This window comes from Triticum dicoccoides, chromosome 2A (genome assembly GCF_002162155.2).
Source record: "Triticum dicoccoides isolate Atlit2015 ecotype Zavitan chromosome 2A, WEW_v2.0, whole genome shotgun sequence".
Taxonomy (NCBI): Eukaryota; Viridiplantae; Streptophyta; class Magnoliopsida; order Poales; family Poaceae; genus Triticum; species Triticum dicoccoides.
The window spans coordinates 280,204,606-280,215,809 of NC_041382.1; positions in this window are offsets into that span (position 1 = coordinate 280,204,606).

An 11,204-nucleotide genomic window follows, 5' to 3' on the forward strand; every position below is an offset into this window, starting at 1 on the left:
CTGAAGTCTCTCTGCAAAAACATAAAATAGGCAAACGTGAGTACAAATGTACCCAGCAAGACTTACATCAGAACTAACTACATATGCATCATTTTCAACAAGGGGATGGTGGGGTTTAACTGCAGCAAGCCAGCTTTGACTCGGTGGCTAACCTGAACTACGACTGCAAGTAACTCTTTTGAGGTGGCGCACACGAGTCCACATATTCACCATATCAATACACCACTATGGATCCGCTCCCGTCTCCCTACGAGAACGCCATCCATAGCACTCATGCTTATCTTGCGTATTTTAGAGTATCCACTTTCACTTGTCTATGAACTGATATAAGCAACCCAGAAGTCCTTTACCGCGGACACGGCTATTCGAATAGATGATGTTAACCCTGCATGGGTGTACTTCTTCATACATGTTTCCACCACTTAGCGTCTGCACACGACATGTGCTCGGCAGACTTCAAGCGAAAGCCGACGTGGGTGTAGACCACGACCTACCTAAACACCTAAGTCTCTAGTCCAGGTTTATCGCCTATTCGGGTTCCATCCATGAGGAGATCCGGCCGGAGTTTCGCTCACAGCCCCGAACGATGTGAATAGGGTTCCGTGACACCAAACGGGTGCCCGGTTTACCCGGCCACGTGCCTACCGCATCACAGCCCACCCCTACGGTCAGCACTGTCCACGGCCTCCAGCATACTACAAACACCAGAAACTACTTGCAACTCCTGGACAGAGGACTAGGGTGAATAAGAAGTCGAGCGGGGTCATATTTCAGGGCCCAATGCATGGTAGTAGCTGAATCATGGATCACAAACACAGAACTTAGTTCCTAAGGACGGCTTCAATGAGACAACCCACCATGTACTCCTACATGGCCTCTCACCGACACCTTTTACCAAATCGTGTTCACACACTTAGCTCACACATAGTAGGACATGTTCACACACCTCTGATTCATCCTCGATGAATCAGACCTGACTCAACTCTAAGCAGTAGCAGGCATGACAAACAAGCATGAATGAGTAGGCACATCAGGGCTCAAACAACTACTACTCATGCTAGTGGGTTTTATCTATTTACTGTGGCAATGACAGGTCATGCAAAGGATAAAGGGGTTCAGCTACCGCAGCAAGTAACAGATGAATCGATGTTGTCCTAATGCAGTAAAAGAGAGCAGGAGCGAGAGAGTAGGATTGTATCAGAATGAACAAGGGGGTTTTGCTTGCCTGGCACTTCTGAAGATAGCATTGAGTCTTCATCAGTGTCAACGATCACATCATCGGTATCACGTCTATCGAGAGGGGACAATTACCGGCAACATAGAAGGGAACACAATCAATGCAATGCACAATATGATGCATGATCATGACATGGCAAAATGAATGTGTTTTGAGCTAATGCAACTAGCAACAGATTAAATGAAGTTGGTTTGAATACAAGATTCAAATTTAAACTCCATATGTGATTATTCAAATGCCATTTAATTGATTTGTGCTAAACAGCAGCTATAAGTTGTTCTATCATGCATGAAAATGGTACAGATGGATTCCTTGAATTTTTCTGATAATTTTTCATATATAAATTATTTAATTTGGAGTTACGGTTGAATTTCTATGATTTTTAGAAGTTTTAGCTATTTTCTGGAATTTCCTGAATATAATAAAATAAACTAAATTCCAGAAAATGAATATTGCGTCAGCATGACCTCACCCTGATGTCATCAGGTCAACAGGGGCTGGTCCGGGTCAAACTGACCAGTGGGGTCCACTGGTCAGTGACACAGTGCTGACTAGTGTCGTTGACAGGTGGGGCCAGGTCAACGGCCACGTCAGCAGAGTCAATGCTGATGGGTGGGTCCCACTGCTTATGAACTAATCTAAACAAAAAATAAAATTAACCTAAACAGGCCCAAGACCCACATGGCAGTGGCTTTAGGGGGGGTTAGTTAGTGCGTCATTAGCGCTAATGGTGGTGCCACGTCAGCGTCGCCGGATTAAGCACCGGCGACCACATCTCGCGGCGGAGGCTCGCCGGAGTTGCACGGACTCGCGCTACAGGCGGCAGTTTGCGACGCGGTTGGGTCCTACGAAGAGCTGGGGCTCGTGCGCATCCAGCGGTGGCAGTGAGAGGGCGCGAGGTGGTCCATAGCGGCGGCAGCGGCGAGCTGGGCGGCGGCCGGAGCTCGGGTGTCGACGGAATCGACGACACGGCGCGCGGGAGGACCAGCGGTATGCACCTACATGATCTACGAGAGCTCACGAACCCAACGGAGGCACGCACGTGACCATTTGGTCACCGGAGCCTCGTCGGCGACGACCTCGTGCGGCGGCGGCATACGGGACTCGCGGTCATCGGCGTTGCAGCAAGAAATCGACCATGGGGAGAGGGGGAGATGACGGCGGGGCTCGCAGGGATTCAAACGGCGCCGTCGTTGAGCTCGGGGAGGGACTGGGCGATGCAGACCGACGGGCGAAGTCCGGCGGCAGATGCGGCGGTGACGAGCTCGGAGGCATCGTCACAGGGTGTCCGGCGGTGCTTGGCTTGGTGGGGAGGTCGAGGATGTCGTGACGGAGCTCCTGGGCTGCTCAAGGGGACGAGGGAGGGGCCATGGCCGCGGTGGTTCTCGTCGGCGGCGGCAGGCGCGTTCGGTGAGGAGAACAAAGGAGGGTGGAGAGTGTTTGGGGAAGAGAGAGGGAGCAGCGAGGGAGGAAGAGGAGCGAGGGGACACGAGGCGTCGTCGTGGCGTCGCTAGGGAGACCGTGGGAAGCAGGAGGTGGCCGGGGCATCGCCAGCGCTCGCCACCGAGCAGCTTCGGTGCGAGGGGAGGAAGACGACAGGAGAAGGGTGGGCTGCGCTGCGCTGGGCCGGTCCTGTTGGGCCACCAGGTGGGCTTCACAGGTAAGTCCAGGTGGTTCTGCTCTCTTTTTTTTATAATTCTGTTCTGTTTTTCTTTTATTTAATTCTTTTGCCACTGTTTTGAATTAAAAATAATAATTCAAACAATGCCAAAGCTCCTCTGAATATTTTTATTTTGCTATATGGACTTTTCCAAAAGCTCATAAAATATTTCAGGGGTATTTGAAATTATATTCTAGTTATATGAATATAATTCAAATTCAAATAGCTAATGATTTAAATTCAAAGTCCCAAAAATAAATCCTTAAAAATGTTCAATATTTTGGTTGGGACCAGAACCCTTACCAAAAATTATCAAACATTTAAGAAGAGCATTTTTGTAGCAATGAATGAGATTTCTAGGGTTTTTGCCCCTCTTTTATTTAAGTTTTTGAGGCTTCCAAAATTCCTCAGTTCAAGTTTCGAAAATATAGACATGATGCACACATGAAGCTAGCCTAGAGCACTACCAGCAGCTAGGGATGTGACAAGTATCAACATTCAACAACGCCCAATCAATATTGTTAGATTCGTACGTACTCCTAGATTTGTATTCAAACAGAGATGGTTTCCAATTTGTTTTCAACCACGTGAATGTGCTTGTTCTCGGGCATGCTCTTCCTACTAGGATTTTGCCACGTATAGCCAGTCCAATAGTAACTTTTTAAGCACCCTGTCCAATAGTACTAGTGGAGTACTGACAACATTTGCAGTAGAGTATGCATTGCTCATAGTACTCCCTCCTTCCATTTATATAGGGCCTAAGAGCAAGTCTAATAAGGCCTAGTAAGCAGGCTATAACACTTGTCGTGTCATTAAAATCCTACTTGGAGGAGTGAGAAGAGAGGAGATAGAGAGTGAAGCGGGCTCTTCCAATCATATACCTTCCTCATAGATCAAGAAAAAATAGTATGCATACAACTCTCTTCCAATCATATACCTTGCTCATGCAAATATTAAATGCTTAGAGCCAACCTAATAGCCATTCTACTACTAAGAGCCAACTTACATGACACTTTTACCTATGTGAAGGAGAGAGATGTGAAAAAGTAAGGGGGGTGAGCTCTCATGAAAGAGCCTAGCTATATACACATTCCTAGGTAAATACAATAAATATGAAGAAAGATATAGAGAGGAGATGGGAAAAAGTACTAATACAATAGCCAACCTTTTATATTAGTTTTTTTGCGGGAAATAGCCAACCTTATAGCCACACTATTGTATGAGTGCATATAGATGATGTCCATAGATGACAAAGAAGTTCCTTATAGCCATCGGCTGGCTATTTTATTAACCATGCTCTAATGCGTTTTTCAAAACCGCCTTTGACTATTGACAAGATTAATAGTACATGAGATGTATAATGTGAAAATGATATCATTGGAAGCTCCTTTCACATACGAATTTGACCATATGCTTTGTGTAAGTTGCATGTCATATATTATTACTCTAACATTTGGTCAAAGTTAGCCTCGAAAAACGCATTAGGCCCCATAGATGGAAGGAGGGAGTAGTAATGGAAGTGGATCATCTGACGTAGGTATCCCTACCTTACCCTCCCTTTTGGTCACTTACTGGCGGACCCCATGCTTGCTAGGCCCCGCATGTTAGTTACTCAATGGGTTCGGCTACATCAGGGGATCCTCATCCGTAGTATACTACCTCTGTTTTTATTTACTCCGCATAAAATGGAGGGAGTGGTACTACAAATGACGCGGGTGAGGGAGGGGGTGGGACGTCTGTTTGCTCTCAACAGCGGTCCCACAAGCGAGCGAAAACGCAAGACGAAGCGCGTTCCACTCAGTGAATGACGTGGAGGGTCCAGCGTGCCGGGGTGCAACGCATACGCGATAAGAGCGATGTACAGTAAAACCAATTGACCTTCGCTGCTCGGCCGAAACCACTATTCACACCAGAACCTTCGCTGCTCGGCCTACGCCAACCACTACCCCAAAACTACACCTCCTCTCTAGCCCATTCCCCCACCTCTCGATACCCTAGACCGCATCAAGCGTCCCCTAGTTCGACGGAAAGCCATGGTGCACCGCAAGATCATGTACTACAAGATGCTGACGCCGGAGTGCCGCGCAGAAATCACGGCGACGGTCGGTGCCACAGACCTCCATTCCCACGAGTTCATCCTTTGTGCTTTGGAGCCAAGCTACGAGGAGGTTGAAGCCGATCAATTATTCATGGGGGAGGGCATGGCGCAAAAGGCCCCCGATGGGTATGAGATGATGGACGTCGACTTCTTACCAGCGTCCGGGTCCCCCATGGTGCAGGTCGACCAGCGATTCTACCTAGCGATACTAAAGGAGGACCGAGAGGTAAAGACCCAACTCGACGCGGAGCGTGCACATACCGCTGCCATCGAGGCTCTCCTGCAAGCGGAACCGAATGTCGTGGATGTGAACCGGGCGGCGGAGGCTTAACTTGACGCGGAGAGCACATATGCCGCTGCAATCCAGGCCCTCCAGCAGGCGCAACCGGACGTCCTTGACTTGAACCGGGCGGCGGAGGCTCAACTCGATGCGGAGCGCGTGGGTGCCGCTGCCATCATCTCCTACAGGCGGAACCGGACGTCCCCGACTTGAACCGGGCGGCGGAGGCTCAACACGACGCGGAGCACGCGGATGGCGCTGCCATCGAGGCCCTCCTGCAGGCGGAACCGGACATCCTCGACTTGAACCGGGCGGTGCTCTCGTCCGTGCAGGGCGCCCGCACGCTCCGCGTGAACGAGTAGCTGGAGGCCAAGGACAACCGCGGTGCGGAGACACACGTTGGCAGCTACGGCTAGTTCGCGCCGATAGCCAAAGACGACGAGGCCGTCTCTTTCCACGAGCAGTGATAGTTTTTCTTTATGTTGTTTTTAGGGATCTTTTGCTATGTATAAACATATATATTATTATGCAAGTCGCCTAACTTTCATCATTTGGGTCAGTCTACCATTTCAGACAGTTGGATGAATATCCTACGTCTCATAACTCTTCTTCCCCACGTCTTCTTCTTCCCCAACATACCACTGCACGGGCCGTACGGATCCACCCCAACATGCGGTTGGATAAACATAATGTATGAACGAAAATTATCTGCCAGCGGTAGCACGTCTCAATGAGGGTGCGTTCCCTTGGTTGGGTTTTGCGGCGTGCATGAGCGACTGTGTGAGGGTCCGGTGTGCAGGAGAAACCGTGTAAGGGTGCGGTGCGACCACGACAGCCATGCGCAAGTGTACCTCCTTTCCATTTTTAAAACTTTAGGCAAGCTTGGACCCAAACAGGATAATTACGTACGTACTAGGAGTACTAGTGTTAAAAAAGAAAGGCGGGGTGTTTCTTCACGGGATTAATCGATACAAACCTCGTTCGACATGTCAATTAATGCGTATTTTTTCTCCAAAGCCCAAAGAGCTAACCATCTCACTCATCATAGCTTGATTAATGCAGCGCCATGCAAACTAACCGTCTCACTTCCACATGCATGCAAGGGTATATTAATGTCCTTGGTTGCTATTACGAGGCAAACCCCATCAATTTTGCCTCGATTATTGTTAGTTGCCTTTTGCAAATTGTAATTTTGATATACTGGCCTTGTGTACAAAAAAATGGAGGTAGTAACTATTTGACTTCCTTCCACATTGCGGTGACGTCGACGATATCTCAAACGTTGTGGTTTGGCGAAGTGTGTTCGATGGAGAACACCATTGAGGAAGACCATGGTAATTCATTCGCAAGTGCCGCCTGCAAGCCGAGACAACCGCCTTATTTGCATCCAGGAAGTCCGTTGAACCAAAGGACGCGTAAATGTACTAGTACTACTAGTACACAATAGTGTCGTCCATCCAGCTTAGTGCGGTGAGGTGGTTTCTCAAAGAAGATGATGGAGAAGCGGAGTCAGCGGAGAGTGAAATGATGATTGCTTCGTCCGTGCTTTGTGATTTGACGCCTCATTGCTTTGTGATTTGTGATAGAAGGGACATGGGAGTAGACTCTGTGCTCTATACTATACATGCGTCGAAGCACGGGAGAAAGAGGAGAGACGTTGCATTTTTCTATTCCTTCAATCAACCAATAAGGGAGCTTCGTTTCCATCTTTTTGGCTTTGGCAGCACCGTCCACAATGGTCCCCATCGATGGCAAAAGCTATTTTCACATTTGGCTACACATTGTGGATGCCCTTAACCATACCACTTGGTTTTGCTCCTGTGTGCTATCTATACAAATCTCAATTATATTGATCTAGAAAATTATAGAATAAAGATTAGTAAAAAGGAGGTGATTTTGCCGCGCGGATGGTGGGGGGGGGGGTTCTTATTTTTAGAGGACATTGGCCTGGTGGTTTGCTAACATGCGGTCCCACGTGTCAGTGCTTTACGAAGCCAATCCGCGTCCCACATGTTGCAGAACACCGGTAGAAGCAACACGTGGTTAACTTGAATAAGATGAGGGAGAAGAGGATTCAACAACGAGTGAAATGATGGTTACTTCGTCCCTCCAACTTCTTTTTTTACTAGCATTATTATTACTTCGTCCCTCCAAGTTAACTGCAAGAAAGGTGCAAATTTGTGATTTGACGCCTCATTACTCATTACTACGATGTCGCCATGACTGGGGTGCTTCACCCTGCATTGTATTTCGGTATGGCACGTGGACCCTGCAGCTTGAAGTTCCACATGTCGGTGAAAGGGACTAGAACATTTATGAAAGCGAGCGCTCCACTCTTACGATGGAGGAGTACATACACAGCGGCCCAGTGAACTGTCACTTATACTCTATAGTACTATAGTTTTGCTGTTTTGCACGATCCATCGATACAAACCCGATTAAACAGGAAAGGGCGGGATTTTTCCCGCACGGTAGATGATACTGGCCATACATTTCAAAGGAAATTTTAATGTATGCAAACTTAATAATTAAGTAACAATATGATATCTAGTAAAATAAAAACACATATGATTTATTGTGTTAAAGTGTAGTAGTACTGTTCTATTGCATAGTTGTTAGATGTAACATGCGAGAACATGTAGAGATGTAGTTTTGGAGGGCCTACAGATAGAAAGCATAATACGGTCACCAAACTTTAGAATAAGCTCATTACGATCACTATATACGTTTTGCGGTGATTATACGGTCACTTGCTCCCCGTTCAGCATCGGATTGCACTCTGTTGACCGGCCACATAGTCTGAGTGGTACCATGTTGACTAGTTAAATTGACCACGTTCCTTGTGGGTCCCACCTATCTGTTCGCATAGGAAAAAGGTCAGATAAACATAAATTTACACAGGCATGACAAGACTCCAACCCGTGCGCGGGAATCACCTGGTTGTGTATGTGTCTGTCAGGGTGTGATGTGTGTGCATGAATGTGTAGGTTGAGCACTTGAACGTGAGAGTGTGTGTTGGTCGTGTGGTGTGTGCATGCATGCATGCATGTGGGCGTCTGAGTGTTGCGTGCGTGCGTGGTTGCCTGTGTACGTGTGAGTGTTGCATGCGTGCGTGGCTGCATGTGTTCGTGTGAGTATTGCGTGCATGCAGTTCGTGTGCATGCATGTGTGTGTATATAATCACCACACCAGCTCCAATGTGTTAAAACAGACGGCTCAGCATACCAATACAAGGCCACCTTGTCTTATGTGCCTGCGGTCATGACTTCGAACCACCGTCAAATATTTTTTTGTCGTTTGTTTTCATTCTTACTAGCAAGATACCCGTGCATTGCACGTAACATCAAGATGCATTTGTATGACTAGTTTATCTTGTGAGAGAAAGGGATGAATGAGGGAAGGCCTTATTTGCAAATGTGGAGAGGTGTGTGCGTACATTTTTTGCAAAATTGCCATAGTTTGCTTCCTATCCGTTAGATATAAATCGGACGGCCTATATTGCAGGATGGCAGGCACACCATCATCACCAAGTCTGTTTTTTTATAGGAGTGTAGTTATAAGGGTGTAGATGTAGATGTAGAGTAGATACAAGCAGATAGGTGGGCCCAATTGTTATGACATAATGTGATGCAATACTAGATGTGCCATGTGGAGCATTTAGCTTGTCAACTAGTCGTGTATTGAGAAAATACAGAGTTTTATGGTGACCGTAATGAGTGGATTCTAAAGTCTAATGTACGTATCGTCCTTTCGCTTCAAATACAATTATTGTCACTGTGTATATCATGAGAGAAAGATGAAACATGCATGAATGTGCTGGGGGCTTACTTTTACTGGACCTGGAGATAGTTTGTGTGTGTACGTGAAAGGGGCGTAGAGGGGGTGCTGGCCATGGAGAGAGATGCCCTTCATTTCTCTTTATTTATGACTAACTTTATATATAGTATAAAATATAAAAATTCACAATGCGGAATAAATATCATTGTGGGCACCATGCAATGCAAATAAACGTTCATACTCCTCCATATAACTTTGTAGTGTTGTATATATTTAGAAATGGGGTACGTGAAGAGTGGGATTTTTAGATCAATGGGGTACGTGATGTAACATGTGTGAATGTTTAGTTGATGTATTTGGCAGGGCCTAGAGAGGTATGTGTGTGTATTACTTATCCAAGAGAGGCATGGATAGAGGGGCCGGCGAGGGGAGGGGGCGTAGGAGAGATAGCACAAGAAATGAGAGAGGTCTAGAGAGAGAGAGAGACAAATATGATGTCACGGCGAGAGATTCCCTTGGGTGTGTATATGCAATGGGGGAGGGAATAGAGGCACGAGGATAATTTTTTTTTGTGGTGTCTGTGTTGGTATGTGTGGGTGTGAGAAGATAACGAGAGCTGGGGAAGAGGGTGTGTCACCGCGTGAGGTCCGGTGGGTCGAGGTGATGCCCTTGGTTCGGTTCCGTCCTGCGCCACATTGGTCGGCCCGTGACGCATTTTGGGAGACCCATGGATGACTAGTCGTACAAGACAAAGATAGCAGAATTGTGAAGGACTCTGTGTCCACAAAAAAAGTCCGCTAGGATTTGTAACCCTAGGTTCTCGTACTAAGGTAACCACTTATCTCTGATATTACTATTCATCCAACCTAACTGTAAGGGGCATCCTACAGAATGCTCTGCTAGAATCATACTCGTCGATTAGGAAGAGACGGGCCTAAAGATAATGTGTGTACAGGAGACACGTAGGCATGTCTATTTATATAGAAAGGGTCGATGGGGATTGTGCGTGTGTATGCTTGTGAGAGGAAGAGTGCTTATGATAAAGGTTAGTGAAAACAGTCGTAAATGGTTATGAGAGGGAGGGAGGGTTATATTGAGAGCATGTCTACGAGAAAGACACCTCGGGAGAGAGTATGTGAGCATGTGCGAGAGCCCACCAATGGAGAGTGAAACTACACATAAAAGACTGATGTACACATTGATTAAAGATATAAATTGTATCCAAATGTTAGGATGGGATCATGATATTTGCAATTCGCGTAAGGAACGGTCATTGATCCATCAAACATCTAGATTCTATTGAATTTGAGCATGTCCATGTTATTATTCGACATAATTGATCCACATAGTTAGTATTTTGAACTCCACACAATGCATTGCTTTAGCAATTGAATATAAACGTGAGTATAGTTCATGTTGTGTGTGTGAAGCACATTATACATAGGAAAGTTACACGATGAACATTATAAATAGCTAGCTATTAACTAGCATACATTTGAATTCAACTTAAGGTGGTTTAAAAAAATCGAATTCAACATGAAGTCCATTCAATTATTTGAATTCGATATCATGGCATTTGTAAATCATACCTAGATTACGGGGCACCAATGTTTGCTTAGATTCTGTACGTAATAGAATATATAGTCATGTACAAAATAGATTCAAAGATAGCTCCTCCATTCCAAAATAATCATAGTTATAGGATATTCAACTGCCAAAGTTTCAAAAAGAACCGGATTATTTAATGAGGTTTTCAAACATACAAGGTCAAATTTAACGTTGTCTATTTAGGTCAATCCTCAAAGTTCAAGAGTACCCTAAACGTGAATGCTTATGTTTCAGAATTTCGAACGAAGAACCAAAAGAGCCTCTACTCGCCTGAAACTGCGTGATACCAATGTTTGGTAGTAGAAGGAAATTACTTTTCTAACTCTGACCCGTGAAACCTACCGGCCCGACGTCCAAAGGTCTAAACCGGGGTAGGTTTGTAGCTTCATCTAGACGCCACACAACTGCATCCGAGAAACATTCATACACAATGGCCGCCTAAGCACACATGCGCGCAGCCGAAATAGCCCCCTCCCACTATTTGGGACACCTGGGATTACCATCCTACCCCCGACCCATAGTTGGTCCGATGTTTAAGAGGGGG